Below are 17559 nucleotides of genomic sequence, written 5' to 3' on the forward strand. Positions count from 1 at the left end.
CAGTAACGCGGGCAAGGATTCACAAATAACCTCATGAACCCTCCTATTTCTCTGACCAGGGGTTAGTAAAAGTGTAGTGGATCTCATCTCACATTTGCGTTATTGGCCTTCTGTGAGGGTTCTGTATCTCCTTTGCATTCAATACTAGTCCCAATGATTTACATCCTATTGCCAAATAACGAGTGGAGGGAGAGGCACTCCTCCAGTTCATAGCTATATACTTTTTGGCCAGTACCAGGCCTGGTCTTAGAATATGTTCCAAGATTCTTTTGGTTTTGGTTTTGAGTACAAGCCAAGGAGGCAGGCCTCAGGGGAGTGCAAACCATACCTGTTCAGAACAAACTCTCTAAGTTAACAGTCACCCATCAGAAGGCTTTAACCGCCTTGCACTGCAGACCAGTCTGCATTCAAATGATCACATCAGGCGCAATGAAGATCTGCCTTCGCTCATTCATCAGATTCAGTTATATAGGGGACATGAAAGTCATGTGCAGGTAGTTTAACTGAGTGTACTTAGGGCTCACATTCCTGGAGACTACGTATGTGACAGAACCTTCACCCACTCCTTATCACCAAGCACCCTACCCACTCAGGTTAAGTCATTTTCATTAGAGGTGTAACACCAAGAAATCAGCCTCCTGCCATTCTCTACCATGAAAAACAGTTGTAAGACTTAATGTGCGTTTGGTTCAGTAGCAAATGTACCACATTGATGCTTAATGAGTTAGTGCACCATAAGTCAGGATTTGGGAGGTCAAATTTCTCTGTCTCTGTAGCTAGCAGGGAGTTGTGCTGTGCAGGAACATAGACGTCATATTTTGACTGCAATCACATTAGTTCCTGTCAAAGAAATTAAATGCTGGAGCTGGGCAAGAAATAGCACCAACTGGTGGAAGGCTTTTGTCTTTAGAGGACACACTATGCGATGGCCTCTTTAATGTTGAATATAACTTTGCTTGTGATCCATGGCATCCTTGCTAGGCAATTAAGATGATTGGTTGTTGCAACTATGAACTTGCTATTTGAATCTCACAAACACTTAAGGAGAGTTGCTTCCATTCATGCCTCAAATTCTGAAACATGCTCAGAGAAGTATTCTAAGGATGCAATTGTATTAAGGAAGTGGCTTAGATTATGTATATTCAGACCCTATTCCATTGATAAGTTGTGAAATTGAAAAAAAATATATTGACTACAATTTCAAATAATTTTTGGGACTGTTGTTACTCGCACCCATGCCACACACAGTCTTGTTATCAATTATGTAATTTCAGATGTTGCAGTGATATTACTAATGATGGCATAGAACATGTCATGAGTGATGTAATATGTGAAGTAATTAGCAAGGGCACAAGGTATAGTTACTTTAGGCCACATGTTACAGTTATTTGATGTAACTATAACTGTTGATTTGACGAGTTCGTCAAAAAACCCCAGAGGAGGCAATAGGGTTCTCACGTTGAGACAAAGAGAGTCAAGGTTGATCATAGACTGCCAAACCAAGGCCCTGGGGGGTTTAAACCAGGATGAGGAACTGTCAATTCATTTGAAAATTTGAAAATTTGAAAAGTTGATGTCTGCTTGATACATATGTTCCCTATGAGCCTATATTCCCTTGAGAATTTCAGTTCTGTTTTCCTGTACATATATTGTGGAAATGTAATTGAGCAATTTTGTTTGATGGAACATTTTATCGTTTTTAATAATTTTTTGTTATTATGTTTTTAGGAGGACAAGAAGGGGCCCACTTCACCTACACTCACTTTGCACGGGATTTCTCCCCTTCTTTGTCTCCTTTATCACGAGCACCAGAACGTTCTTGCACCACTGAGCTGCTGACTGCCTGGTGTAACATATTATTTGGACTGTTTATTAGCCATGATGCTTAATGTTATGTGATGTCCAGTGGCGGAGTTTGGGTACTTGCCAGTACCTATGCCAGCTATGCTTTCCATGCATAGTTTGAGTTACATGCTCTTTGTTTCCTTTTTTAAGCAGTTTACATATAATTCTCTTACATCTATGTTTCATTTCGTGTGCATTCTTGCTGCACATGATTGGCACCTGCATCATGTCACGCCCACTTGGGTATTATAACATATGGTCGATCGAGTAGGTTATCCCTACAGTTACGTCATCATTATTCAAGACGTGGCCGCTATCTCCTTTCAAATAGTTACGGCTCATATGCTTTTCATTGAGCAGCCGCGGCGCATACTTGCATGTGCATTTACCTTTCCACCTACAGCCTTTGATAAAGAAGATGACTTTGAAACGCGTCAGGCAGCATAGGTGACACGGCTGTGAAAGAGATCAGCATGCTTGCGTCTTCCATACCTAATGAAGGAGCTTAGGCTTGAAGCTCGGTGTGTTTGTCAGAGTGTCTCTCAATTCGAAGGTGCAAGCTGGAGCAGTGATGTTATGGCGGTGTCCTTGCCGCCGAGAGGCACCACCCCACCTACAGAGGGGACCTAGGTGATCGATAACTACCGGTCACCACCATGGGACAACCACACAGGATTGAGGAAGATTAAGGGTGCTGAGGCCCATCTGTGGGTTTTTAAAGTGTTCAGCAGAGAAATCACGCACATTATAGGGAACGCATTTCCCTCCGTACTGCAACTTCTAGAAACCTTAGCGCAGATTCAATGACGAACAGCCCAATTAGGGGCGCGCCATGATGTTAAATAAAGAGGCTGCAACCGGATGTGCATTTACCTTTCCACCTACAGCCTTTGATAAAGAAGATCACTTTGAAACGCGTCAGGCAGCATAGGTGACACGGCTGTGAAAGAGATCAGCATGCTTGCGTCTTCCATACCTAATAAAGGAGCTTAGGCTTGAAGCTCGGTGTGTTTGTCAGAGTGTCTCTCAATTCGAAGGTGCAAGCTGGAGCAGTGATGTTATGGCGGTGTCCTTGCCGCCGAGAGGCACCACCCCATCTACATAGGGGACCTAGGGGATCGATAACTACTGGTCACCACCATGGGACAACCACACAGGATTGAGGAAGATGAAGGGTGCTGAGGCCCATCTGTGAGTTTTTAAAGTGTTCAGCAGAGAAATCATGCACATTATAGGGAACGCATTTCCCTCTGGACTGCAACTTCCAGAAACCTTAGCGCAGATTCAATGACGAACAGCCCAATTAGGGGCGCGCCATGATGTTAAATAAAGAGGCTGCAACCGGACGTGCATTTACCTTTCCACCTACAGCCTTTGATAAAGAAGATGACTTCGAAACGGGTCAGGCAGCATAGGTGACACGGCTGTGAAAGAGATCAGCATGCTGGCGTCTTCCATACCTAATAAAGGAGCTTAGGCTTGAAGCTCGGCGTGTTTGTCAGAGTGCCTCTCAATTCGAAGATGCAAGCTGGAGCAGTGATGTTATGGCGGTGTCCTTGCCGCCGAGAGGCACCACCCCACCTACAGAGGGGACCTAGGGGATCGATAACTACCGGTCACCACCATGGGACAACCACACAGGATTGAGGAAGATTAAGGGTGCTGAGGCCCATCTGTGGGTTTTTAAAGTGTTCAGCAGAGAAATCACGCACATTATAGGGAACGCATTTCCCTCCGGACTGCAACTTCCAGAAACCTTAGCGCAGATTCAATGACGAACAGCCCAATTAGGGGCGCGCCATGATGTTAAATAAAGAGGCTGCAACCGGACGTGCATTTACCTTTCCACCTACAGCCTTTGATAAAGAAGATGACTTCGAAACGCGTCAGGCAGCATAGGTGACACGGCTGTGAAAGAGATCAGCATGCTGGCGTCTTCCATACCTAATAAAGGAGCTTAGGCTTGAAGCTCGGTGTGTTTGTCAGAGTGCCTCTCAATTCAAAGGTGCAAGCTGGAGCAGTGATGATATATATATATATATATATATATATATATATATATATATATATGTATATATATATAAACAAATCCTGCCCGTCCCCGTCCGGTAACAGCAGCAAACAGCTATATATATCGAATACCAGTCCAACTTTTGCTCCAAAGTAGGAGTTGACACCGGGAATAACATCCAAAGCAAGATTACTTTATTCCGATGGAATGATCCAGACGCGTTTCGGCGGTATGCACCGCCTTGCTCACTACATCTGGTCTCTCACAAATGTCTACTATATACATGACAGGTTGACAAGTCGAAACTGGATGGTTGTCACAGCAACCGTGTTGGAACAACCAGCATAGAAGAGTTGTTCCGCCTCTGCATGATCGTGCAAAATTCCAAGACACTGTTTACATTGGAGGAAACGAAAAGAGCAGGTATTTACAAGATTGATACATAGTATTGTAATGTCCTGTCAATTGTTAAATTCACATTTCAAAAATAATTTAAATAAAATAAACTGTATATAATTGTGTGGATATACCTGTGAGGCAATATATACAAGGTGCTGTGAAATGGGTGACACTTTCGACATCATGGGGTCTGAGCCTCACCGCTAGCGTTATAAATGCTCAAGTTTGATGACGAGGGGGTGGCCAACAATCTTTTAATTACGCGAGTTTCTGTATCGTGAGATAGTCGTATAAGTGTACAAAGGCAAAGCTACTAATTATTTACTATGTCATTGACGGAATCTACCCCAAGAACTAATGTATTAGATCATTGGATTTGACAGGGTATAGTACTGCTAGACAGTTTGATGCAATTTCAGTGTGGTTCGGTGTAAAGGGGTTCAAAAAGTAGGCCCCTATTTTTCCCTGGCATATGTGATGAGACAAAGTCACCCGATAGGACCCAAGTGGGTTGGGAACTTAGTATAATGCATGTTCTGAATGCCCCCATATGTGCTTTTAGGAACGCTAGTTTGTGAGTGTTACTTCATGATGTTGTGTGGCAGAATTAAAAGAAAATCAGAATTGTGTATGAAAAATTGTGTCAACAGAAACTTTTAAAACTGTGATTAAGTAAGGTCCTGTGTGTTGCGGAGCTATTAAACTGAGCGGGACAAGCAGCTGAGGACTAGAGGTACACACATAAAGCCTCATCTGCGTACATCCCATTGGGGATTTTCGAATCTAGAAGGATTATGTATCTAGATTCTAGCCTTCTTAGTGTCAATTGCCTATTGCCTCCCCTGATGTTTTTAGGGATGCTGTCAATTACAAAAAAGGCCTGGTCTTGTGCTTTGCCTGCGTGATGTGTGTTGATGTGCCTTGCTACTGGGTACACCGGGTCATCGTGGGCGATGGCCCGGAGGTGTTGAAGTATCCTCACGTGAGCTGGATGTATGGTGCTGCCTACGTACCTCTTGCCACAAGTACATTGGAGAACATAGACAGCGAAGTCTGTTTTGCATGTATAGCTCCCTCTGATGACATAGGGTGTGTGTCTGAATGGGAGGTGTACGGTGGTGGTGTTGGTGCCGTGTTTACAAGCCTTGCACTTTGAGCACTTACGGTTTCCTCTCAATGGCTCGAGTCAAGTGGCTCCTTTGCTTATAGTTGGAGCATTGCACACCAGTTCATTTCGCATGGATTTTGCTTTTCTGAAGGTAACTAGTGGAGACTTACTACATGTGGGGCCTAAACTCGGATTGTTACGCACTAGTGACCAATGCCTTTTGAGTATCTTGCGAAGGTTGGCATGATATGTGTTATACCCTGTAATGAGTCTGGGGGTGTTACTAAAATGTTTTTTATTGTGGATGTGGGATTGTTCTTGGTTGTGAACAGGAGGTCCCACCTGTTCCTCTTGGTACATTTCTTTTCCAGCTTTAGCTAGAGTTAGCTTGTTTTAGCCCCTATTCTTAAGTCTCATAAAGAGGTTCTCTTTGGATTGCTTGAGGTCCTCTGGTCTGCTGCAGTTGCGTGTCATCCTGAGGCACTCTGCGTAGGGTATGCTTTCCTTTAGTTTGGTGCGGTGAAAGCTATGGGCATGTAGTATGGCATTTTCCGATGTGGGCTTTCTGTATGTTCGAGTTTGGATTTTGTCATTAGACACATATAGTTCTAGGTCTAAGAATTGGATTGCTGATGCGCTGGTTGTGCAGGTGAATGTGAGGTTTAGGTTATTGTTGTTAATTTCTGATGCAAACCTGATGGCGCTTTCCTCTAAGCCTTGCCACAAAATGAAGATGTTTTCTATATACCTTTGGTATAGTACCACGTTTTCTGTCATGGCCTGACCATGAGTTCTTGCTCCTCCCACCAGCCCATATGCAAATTAGCATAGCTGGGGGCGAAGCAAGTACCCATGGCTGTACCCTGTACCTGTTTATAATGGAGTCTGTCAAAAATGAAGGTGTTGTTTTTTAGACACCACTCTGCCATCTGTAGAAGGATTACTGTGTGTTGGTGTAACGCTATTGGTCTTTTGCCTAGATAGTGTTGGAGGACCTTAAGCCCATCGGTGTATCTAATGCTTGTGTACAATGTTTGAACATCAAAATGTCATAAACACATAATTAGCATTCCAATTACAGTCATAAACTTTAGTTAAGAAATCTCCAGTGCCTCTGCTAAAGGTTGGCAATGCACACACATACTGTTGCAAAAAAAAGTCTATGAATCTACTGGTATTCTCAAATAGGCCTCCTATGGCGGAAATGATGGGCCTACCAGGTGGCTGTTGTGCATTCTTGTGCACCTTTGGTATGAGGTACAGCTGTGGTGTTGTGGGATAATCAATTTTGAGAAAGTCAAATTCGAGTTTAGTTATGAGACCTGCTCCTCTCCATCGGTATAGTTCATTGTGGTATTTCTTTTGGATGCCTACAATGTTGGTTGGACTGATGCGGTTGTAGCAGTTATGGTCCTGCAGTTGTCGTAGTGCTTCCTCATTATACATGGATAGTGCCCAGAGGACTATGTTCCCTCCCTTGTCTGACCACCTCACGATGATGTCTGGTCTTGCTTTGATTTTATTGATTAAATTGTTGTTATCTATTCCTTTTTAGGTTTCGCTGGAGCACGGAGCTTTAGTTCCGCCTCCAGGAGAAATCTGTAGTCTTCCAGTAAGGGACACTTGAATCCGCCCTCTGTTCCATTGGCTAGCTCCATAAATGGAGGCTAGCCATTGGAACAGAGATCTGTCCGTCATTCACGGACCAGATTCGGGGGCGTTCCCGAGATTTTTTCCCTGGGCATGCCCTCCGTGTAGTCATGCGTCCGTGGGCGGGGTTTATTTTTTTTGTGTTGACCAGGTTTTTTTGGCCATTCCGCGGCCGACCGCCAACGGAGAAAGCCTTCCCGACCCCCCTCCCGCTGTCCGTTCCCGCCCCCCCCCCTGCTTCATGTTTTTCGAGCGCACATTACCGCGGCCGTGGGCGGGGTTGCCGAAATGCCCGCTCCGTGCTGGGCCTCCATTGTTCCCCAGGTGAGTGCTTGTTTGGGTTCGAGCCTAAGCGTCTGCTCAACATTGTCTGCCAGCTTATCCCTTAGCCTGTTCCAGCTCAAACTCTGTTCCTGTTCTGCCCGATTACCCCGCTCCCGGTTCCTGCCTCGTTTCCCTTCCCTCTTCCCCGTACCGTGTCCATTCCTCCTGTCCCACCTCCTTTGCCTGTTCCACCGCTTCACGTCGTAAACAGCGTTTTTGTGATCATTCGCTGTTAGACGCCGCCGGCTGCTCCTTCATTCCTGCCGCAGCTGCCTCGTCTTCGGAGCGGAATTACTGCTTCAATCAATAGCGGTAATTGCTTTGGTGTTTACTTCCTATTCCTCGCAGCATGATGGGGAGAAGTTTCTCAGATTGTGGGCGGGGCCTGTCAGGAATTCATGCCTCTCACGCGCTGCTACTCCCAAGACACGCTGTTGCAAGCTCTGTCCTCTCTCGCTCGGGGTTTCAACCTGACAAACCGTGTCTGCTTCAGTGTATCTGGTGAAAGGTTACTTTTGCTGATGTTTTCACCACAGTGAAATTAAATGTGTATTTATAAAGCGCATTCCTGTCAGGAGGCGTCTAGGCGCTAACTAGACTATAAGCAGAAAGGCTAAAACAATTAAAAGAAATTGAAACGATAAAGCGACCTGTTAGTTAAAAAGTCAGGTTTTCAGCCCTTTCCTGATGGGGAGCAGTCAAGTTATTTTCTTACGCTCGAGGGAAGAGTTTTCCAAAGTTTCGAGGCGCAGTGAGAGGGGATGCAGGATTGCACATTCTTCCGCGTGAGCCTCCACACACTACTGTGTGCTGCAAGGTGTGTCTCCCAAGGTGTGTCTCACAGTGCATTGTGCAAAGCTTCCGTTGGCCCTGTTCCCAGCCGCGGACAATCTCTCCTCCTGTTTGCGGTGTCAGGAGATATTTAGTTTTTCTTTCTGTGAGGGGAGTTTCTCCAGAGGGTCAAAAGGCTGTGAGGTAAGGCTGAGGTCTGGCTGTGAGAAAGAACTGCGTGTGCCACGCTTGTTTATAAATATCACAGAAAGAAGAGAAAGACTACAATGAGGCAAAATAATACAAGCCTTCAAACTAGAAAAAGCGCTAAAAACAGCATTTTTGCAGCACCGTAGAGCACGCACAGAAAGGCCATTCGGTCGTAGCTTCGACATCAGGTAAATGTAACAGCATGGAGAGGGTAATGCAATGATTTATTAACTGGGATTTATTGAATGGGACGGTTTGTAGATATTAAAAGAATGCTTTAAATGGGAGAGTGTGTAGTTGTTAATAAAGTGATTTATTGAATAGGACAGCCTGCAGTTGGTAAAACGGAGATTTATAGAATGGCACAGTCTGCAGTTGTCAATACAGGGATTTATCAACTCGTACTAAATAATGTAGCCGCAGCATCCATCGGTGAGGGATGCAAACTGCTGCAGCCACACTCCTGTGAAGTTAGCACAAACAAGGTTATGTCAGACGGCCGTAGGGCGAACTTAAAAACAATCTTGTGATACCACCACACTGATTCTGTTATCTGAACTCCTTAAAAAGTTCAGTGTATCCATTTACCGTTTTCAGAGGACAGTAAGGGTCATGAGTAAATACAAGGCACTTCCTGGAATGTGCACATCCTGCCAGCAGCTGACCACATCTGGAACTCATCCCCACCCAGTGTCTACTCAGACTGAAGTGTGCCCCTGTTTCTGCTTCTGTGGCCCTTCACAGCCACCCGGGAATTCCGCTTCACTCAATGCTAGCGATAAGACAGTCAGGGGCTTATATACGACTGGAAGCCAAGACACTGGGTGGTCCTGAGACAGGGCTCATCAGGCAGCGTGTTACAAGTATAGTAGGCATGCTCTTTTATTTGATTAGTAACTACCGCCCAGTTGGCGTGCACTGTGTAGAAGATGTCATAATAAATGTGTGGTTGTGTTTAGATTGCTTGTTGTGAGATCTGGTATGAGCACGCTTATACAGGCGTGAGGCTACTGTAAGATGTAGTATGAATGAGGTCGTGTCGAGAAGCGAATACTGTAGTCGCCCGGGTATGTGCTGGTTCTGGCTTGAAGCTGTTGTGAGATGCACCCTGAGTATGCTAGCAGTGGTTTGCAGAAACTAAGAAATCAAGTGTGCATGACCTTTTATTGGAGGTTCAGCAAGCCACTGTGTGCACTTAAGTAAAGGTTGATGTGAGATCCAATGTGCACTGGTTAGAGCTTGCACTACTGTGAAGCTCGTACTGGGTAGTGAATGTTGTGCTAACTTGTGTTTGCACTGTCGAGGCAGCACTGTGATCCAGTATATACATGCTTGTGTAGCCAAGAGAATCCTATGAAATTAAGTCGGCATGAGCTTGTAGTTGATGTTGTGCTAGGGTGCTTGCAAAGTATAAGGACTATTGTGCGGTCAAAAGTTAAAATGCTATTAGTGGGTAAAAGTCGGTGCTAGACATGGTATACATGGATTTACAATGGGTATATATTGCTGTGAAATAAAATGTGCATATGCTGGTATTGAGCAGAGGTCGCATAAAGCACTCTGTATTGTTTTGTGTTGTGAAAAAATTGTGGCAAGATAGAGCGCTCATTTGATTCGAGTGCATAGGGCTAGTAGACTTATTAGGTAGGAATAGTGAGGACACAGAGCGTCAAATTGTAGGTACTGTTAAGTAGAGAGTGTGTTTTCTTGTACCAAGTCGAGACGGTAGTGAAACTGGTGTGATGTCCCATTGCTGAGAAGAAATTGTGATAGGGTGCAGTTTCCACATAGTTACTTTGAGTAGAGATTGAGGTGAGATACAGGATGCATAGTCTCGCTTATGCTGCAAGAACACAGAAGTACTGCGCATGTCCGCCTGGTGGTGAGCGATTAAGTTAGATGCAGCATGTGTTAGGAAGATACAGTGCTGAGCTGCACTGTGCATTTTCTTGTATTGGGTAAAGGTTGTTGTGAGATGTAATTTTCTTATGATGGATAATGGACGTGGCAAGAGGCAGTGTAATAATGGATGTTATTGGAGTTGATGTAAACGCCTCATTTAGAAGTTCTAGAGTTTCAAAATCGGATATAAAACCTCCAAAAGACATTTGAAAATCCCACAAGCCAACCTGTTGGTCACTAAAATCACCATTCATGTAAGGTTCTTTTAAAGATTTTGAAAGCTGTTCAGACCAGGCAGAGAAACCTCGAAACTGGTCTCCATCTGGCTCATTTACCAACACAGGTTGGTAAATGGCAGTACAGAACTCTAGATTCATGGCAGCCTCAGTACTTCTGCCATTGGACGGGTGTGCCTGCACCTGTAGTGTCAGCCGTTGGCAATGTAAATAACAATGCCATTTATTTATAAGTAAAAAAAATGCCAATAGCTCGAACTTTTCCAAAGGCGAAACCATTGCATTGTAAATGCTTGTTTATAGTTGTTAGTGATGAAGTCCTTGGTGCTGAGTAGTGACAAGTACTTTATATCTTTGATGACATTGTCAGAAAACATATCTAGACCATCTTTGGGTAGTAATGGTATGAAAACAGATTTAGGTCTAAACGGAGTGCGCGCTGATTGATATATGTCTAGATCTGATCTTGTAGCTGCCTCCGTCGGAGATATTTGGCCTGGCACTTCTTCGTATTCCAATGCTGTTAGATCTTTAAGTAGATTCATGTCTGCCGCAGTGAGGGAGCCAGGTTATGTGGCTTCCGTTGGTTGTTCAATAGTATTTTTATTCAAATTCATGAAATGTTTTTATAATTTTAACTTGCGTACAAATTGGAACACATCTATTCTCGTTTGCGCATAATCAAAGTTAGTCTTTGTGCAGTAGTTAAGTCCTAGCGATAAAATGTCTTTCTCTTGTTCGTTCAACTCCATGTTGGTTAGATTTATAACTGTCATACGTTCCATGTGTAAAAAACCAAATTCCTGTACTGGTGTTGGAGCTTTGCGCATTGGGTTCCCGCTGATATTGCCTTCCTAATCGGACTCTATTTCTGAGCTCCATTCAGATTCCCTCTGTTCTGTGAGTTTACTCGGATTGCTTGCAGTTGCAGATAACTGTTGGCATCTTATGTTTTCGAATTTTTGGGAAAACGTGTAGATTCTACAGTTGAGGTAGTCATTTCTGTCTCTTTGAAACTTTATTGCTTTTCTTTCCTTAATGCCTTGTTCATACTTTGTTAGCCTGGTTTGTATATCCTTCATGATTTTTTGTATCTCCTCCTGGTTCTCATGTGACTCCAATTCTTTGCAGATTTCTGAGATCCTTTCCAGAATTCTTTCCCTGTCGCTTGTGGCATATTTAATGAGGATAATTAAGCATGTTTTGCGACAATTGCGCGCTATTGTCTGCCCAGTCTTGGAGCATTGCGGGGTCTGGGTTCTCGTATGTTGGGGCCACGAGAGTCCTCAGCCCCCTCGGGACCCTATATATATATATATATATATATATATATATATATATATATATATATATATATATATATATATATATATATATATATATATATATATATATATATATATGTATATATATATATATATATATATATTACCTACTGGCGGTCGCCAGTAGGTATATATAGTTAGGATTTTTTCTCTATGGGATTTTTGAAAATTCTATGTCTAATAACTTTGGCGTTTGTGGACGGAATTGGCTGAAATTTTCAGGAAAATGGAACATTTTGTTTCAGAGCAGCCCCTGAAAATTTGGGGGGGTTTTGTCAAGGGGGGGCCGAGAAAAAAGGGGGGTCCCAAAACGCGTTTTTCCCATGCAATTTTCCATAGGGCGGTTGGCCTCACTTTTAGCCCGAACGGCTGAATAGATTTCCACGAAACTTGGCAAAATTGTAGGGACTGGTAGCCCGATGTGCCTTTGCTAGGTCTCAATATATGTGCTCCAGTGGATTTTTATAAATTAACGTTCAAAAAAATATATATATCTGTAACAGCGCTCCGGGTAGCGCCCCGGTTCGCGTACTTGACGCATAACGGAACTTCGCGAAGCGAAGCTGATTGGCTCTCTGGTGTCTGTCAACATTCTAAACAGTCCGGAGCGGCCGCCATCTTGTCTCTCGGTAGGATCGAGATACAAGAGGAGGCCAAAACAAAGGGGGAAATGAGCATAAGGGGGCATAGTAGATCCTCCCTGGCCCCCTAAGTTTGATGTGGAGGCTTTAAAAGGGCCCCGCGTTTTTTTGGCGTGGGGCGTGCCCGGTACGCGCACCGGGAAGCGGTGTGGGAAGCGTACTATGAGGGAAAAAGAATGATAGACTTTTCAAATATTGTATGTTTATTGATTGTTCGTTTTGTTGGTTTTTTTTTGTTTTATTTATTTATTTATTTTTATATTTAAACGGGGACGTTTCGGACATTCTACTTTTGTGCAATGGGCGGTGGTAATCTAAATGATGAGGGTGGTGTTACTAAGGCATTAAAACAAAAAACCACTGACATATAGTTCCCTTTTAAGGGTCAGATTAGGGGACATCAGTCGTTTTACCTGTCCTTTCTTTCTCAGCCAATTAAGTTCCAACATTTTACAGAAAGGAGAGGTAGTAATATGGCAAAATATGATCGTTTTGTTTCTATCAATTTGTTCAAACACTGTCGTGTCTAAAGCCAATTATACCTGTACCAGAGAGAGTCGTTCCTAAGTAAGGAAAGTGCTATATTCTTTTTCGTCCTTCACATGCGGATACCATGTTCGGGCTTATTTTTCTCATTCCATTAACCGTTCGATCAACGCCTCTGTCATACAAAAAGCATTCTTTTATTGACCCAGTCGTGCGCCACACATACGCATTCATACCGGACATATCAGGGCCCATGCGCACATTCATACCATACAATCTTTCACGCTCCCAGAGATGGCTCCTACATATAATGTACCGTCTCACAGAGCTAGCCTATTTTTCCTCGTGTGGAACACGGTGCGGTTTAGGTCTTCTCCATACTTCAGCTGAAATTCCAATGTAACCTGCAGAAAAAGAAAAGGGGGGGGGGGCAGCGTTCAAAGCACATCAGCGTGCATAAACACGAAAATGTTTTTACCTACCACGTACTTGCCTTTTCTCTCTGAGATGCAGTCCCTTGTGTCTCGGCAATGGTAGTCTGTTCATTACATAGATCGCCCGAGGGCGGTAGTACAGACCGTGCGTAGGAAAGAGTCAAAAGCCAGGGGTATAGGAGTATGTAACAAGCGAGCCATTTAATTGAAAAAACTAAACGTGACAAACGGTTGCAGGATCAGTGAAGGTTGATTTTATAATTGAAAGTATAACAGGATCAGTTACAATAAAATCGTCCATACGCACACCATGGGCGAGTATCATGGGTAACATTACTTCGAAGCTTTAATAATACAATAATCAATAATGAAAAACCGACATCAATAGGGTTGTCCGTATGCCCAGTCAGTACCCTTCCCCGTCCGCCATGTGCACAAAGACCGCATACATCCCCCATAACGTCAAGGCTAAGTAACTAGAACGTCATAAGGAGTTGCAAGTCGCTCCCATACTGGCGCCATTTTGGTCGAGGCCAGGCAGGTCCAGAGTATAGTTCAATGTCTCCAATAACTAGCGGCAGGACCAGAATCCCTTTCGGCAGTTCAAAAAGTTCGTTAGCGCCAACAGAAAGAACAGGCAGCATGAACCATGACTCAAAGGCGAGGGAGGCCAAATCTTCCCTACCGGGTCACGCTGAGGTCCCACCGGAGCTGATCAAGTTCGCAGTCTACAGTGTCTCTTAGTAATTCGGACAAAAACTGGCGTCAGCATGAGAGCACTACCATCCTGTGACAATGTTGTGGCCACTTCCGGAGAGCGGGACAGCAGGCGTATCCCTCCGCCGATGCAATGAATCAGCCTCCCTCACGGCACCAGATGTGGATAAGGCGGCGAACACCCGTGGCAGCGGTATATCCATGGGGGATAGTCGAGCAACAGTGGCGGTTGCCCCCATTGGAAGCTCGCGGGAGTCGAGGGCCAACGACTCTCGTAGAACCTTTAAAACTGAGAGGACGTCTTCAAGAGTGGGGCTCATGCCCGAGCAGGCAAGCATTCGAGTTCCAGGGTAGTCCAGAGCCGTTCTAGTGGACCAGGCCCAAATCCGGGGAGTCGCCGCCATTTTGAGCGTTCCGCAGCAACAGCCGCTCTTCACCCCGGCCACCGGAGCGGGTCCCCGGCCATCCAACTGAGTGGAACGCCAATGGCAGTCCTGGTGCAGCCGTCCGGCAGGTGAAACGCTAAGTGTCGCCCTGCTGCAGCTGACCGCGGGGACGGGCCTTGGCGCGTGGTGTCGCCCCCGGGCTATTTGCACAACGGTCCTCCACCCCTAGGCCGCCACCTATGCTACCTCAAAAGGAACAGCGTCATGCATTTGGATCGATGTTGCAGCAGGCTGCCATGTAAATAGTTATTTAATAAAACGTTTTACCCTGTTACTTTGCTGGTGTGTTGTATATATTTATAATATTTACATAGGGTTTGTCGTTATTTTGGGCGGGGTGGGCGGCGGAGCCGAGCTAACTTCTCTTATTTAGTCAGCACATAAATTGACTTACTGGTGCGCATTATTTTGGGTGTACATTTGGGATATCGGTTGGGGTCGGGTTCGTCGTACTGAAATAACCCTTCAAGTTTCTGGTGTAGGCTACTCTCCCATTCACTAGCTCCAGAGAGAGTCGTTCCTAAGTAAGGAAAGTGCTATATTCTTTTTCGTCCTTCACATGCGGATACCATGTTCGGGCTTATTTTTCTCATTCCATTAACCGTTCGATCAACGCCTCAGTCATACAAAAAGCATTCTTTTATTGACCCAGTCGTGCGCCACACATACGCATTCATACCGTACAAATCAGGGCCCATGCGCACATTCATACCATACAATCTTTCACGCTCCCAGAGATAGCTCCTACATATAATGTACCGTCTCACAGAGCTAGCCTATTTTTCCTTGCGTAGAACACGGTGCGGTTTAGGTCTTCTCCATACTTCAGCTGAAATTCCAATGTAACCTGCAGAAAAAGAAAAGAGGGGGGGCAGCGTTCAAAGCACATCAGCGTGCATAAACACGAAAATGTTTTTATCTACCACGTACTTGACTTATCTCTCTGAGATGCAGTCCCTTGTGTCTCGGCAATGGTAGTCTGTTCATTACATAGATCGCCCGAGGGCGGTAGTACAGACCGCGCGTAGGAAAGGGTCAAAAGCCAGGGGTATAGGAGTATGTAACAAGCGAGCCATTTAATTGAAAAAAATAAACGTGACAAACGGTTGCAGGATCAGTGAAGGTTGATTTTATAATTGAAAGTATAACAGGATCAGTTACAATAAAATCGTCCATACGCACACCATGGGCGAGTATCATGGGTAACATTACTTCGAAGCTTTAATAATACAATAATCAATAATGAAAAACCGACATCAATAGGGTTGTCCGTATGCCCAGTCAGTACCCTTCCCCGCCCGCCATGTGCACAAAGACCGCATACATCCCCCATAACGTCAAGGCTAAGTAACTCAAACGTCATAAGGAGTTGCAAGTCGCTCCCATACTGGCGCCATTTTGGTCGAGGCCAGGCAGGTCCTTTCAAGTGGTGTGGGACCTGCCTGGCTTGGGGAATCTTTCAAGTGATGTGACTGAGGAGCAAATTGTGGACCTCTTTAAAGACTTCAACCCACTACATGTCAAGAAATGTCAAAGCGGAATGAAATGCTTTGCATTTGTAGACTTCAGTTCGGCGAAGACCCAGCAGAATGTTATAAGTAAATGTCATGGCACGAAGTTCAGTGGGCGGTCTGTCATTGTGAAAGCCTCAATTAAGTTGAATGGCTGCAAGAGCCCCGATTACACCAGCAGCCCTGTTAATATGCCGATCTTGGAAAAAGTTCCTCTGTTGGATTGTAATGGCTGCAGTGATGGTCTTGGGAAACTGCTTCCGAAAACTCTAAAGGCCACGAAAGCTTGCTATGCTGTTTCTTTGGAAATGCGGTGCTGGGTGATGGAAGTTATTGAAGAGTTGGCAGTGGTGTTTTTTGTAGATTTTGGACGCTCTGCCACAGTCCTGGCTTCGTCATTACGAGCACTTGAAAACAAGACATTCTGGGCAATACCACCCTTGACGCAGCCCTTTATGCTACAAGATGGTGTCTTCCATTCAGAAAATATTGTTGGCAGCATTTTGAAAGGAAAGATAAACGGCCGTTCTCCTAGTGAGTCTCACATTCTTACATTTATGAAGAATGTTGAAGAGTAGTATGTTGAAAATCTGAAGCAATCGTTCTACAAACTCTCAACCAGCCTTGGATGGAAAAATCCTGAAGAATGTACAAACTGAAAACCAGTTTTTGTCTGCATAGCATCAGCAGCAACACTTGAGTCAGCTTTGTGTCAAGACGATCTCACGCTTGGGGGTATCCGTTCCTTTTACCTGGGTGAGCCTGAGCCCGGATGTGTTTCATTGACAATAGTTACATGTGAAAAGCACATTTGTGTCACAGTGGGAATGTAGAAATTCCCGCCAGATTGAAGTTCTGCTTTCCGAAATGTGATGCATACCACTAATCCTGGAAAGCAATAAATTACATTAATTCCTGAAATTGTTTGATAATCACAAAATCCTCAGAAATGTCTTCAAACTATAGCAATTTCCCTATTTATATTCTTAATTTCTTGTAACTTCTACAGTCCAGAGTATAGTTCAATGTCTCCAATAACTAACGGCAGGACCAGAATCCCTTTCGGCAGTTCAAAAAGTTCGTTAGCGCCAACAGAAAGAACAGGCAGCATGAACCATGACTCAAAGGCGAGGGAGGCAAAATCTTCCCTACTGGGTCACGCTGAGGTCCCACCGGAGCTGATCAAGTTGGCAGTCTACAGTGTCTCTTAGTAATTCGGACAAAAACTGGCGTCAGCATGAGAGCACTACCATCCCGTGACAATGTTGTGGACACTTCCGGAGAGCGGGACAGCAGGCGTATCCCTCCGCCGATGCACTGAATCAGCCTCCCTCACGGCACCAGATGTGGATAAGGCGGCGGACACCCGTGGCAGCGGTATATCCATGGGGGATAGTCGAGCAACAGTGGCGGTTGCCCCCATCGGAAGCCCGCGGGAGTCGAGGGCCAAAGACTCTCGTAGAACCTTTAAAACTGAGAGGACGTCTTCAAGAGTGGGGCTCATGCCCGAGCAGGCAAGCATTCGAGTTCCAGGGTAGTCCAT

This window comes from Lissotriton helveticus, chromosome 12, assembly GCF_964261635.1.
Source record: "Lissotriton helveticus chromosome 12, aLisHel1.1, whole genome shotgun sequence".
Classification (NCBI taxonomy): domain Eukaryota; kingdom Metazoa; phylum Chordata; class Amphibia; order Caudata; family Salamandridae; genus Lissotriton; species Lissotriton helveticus.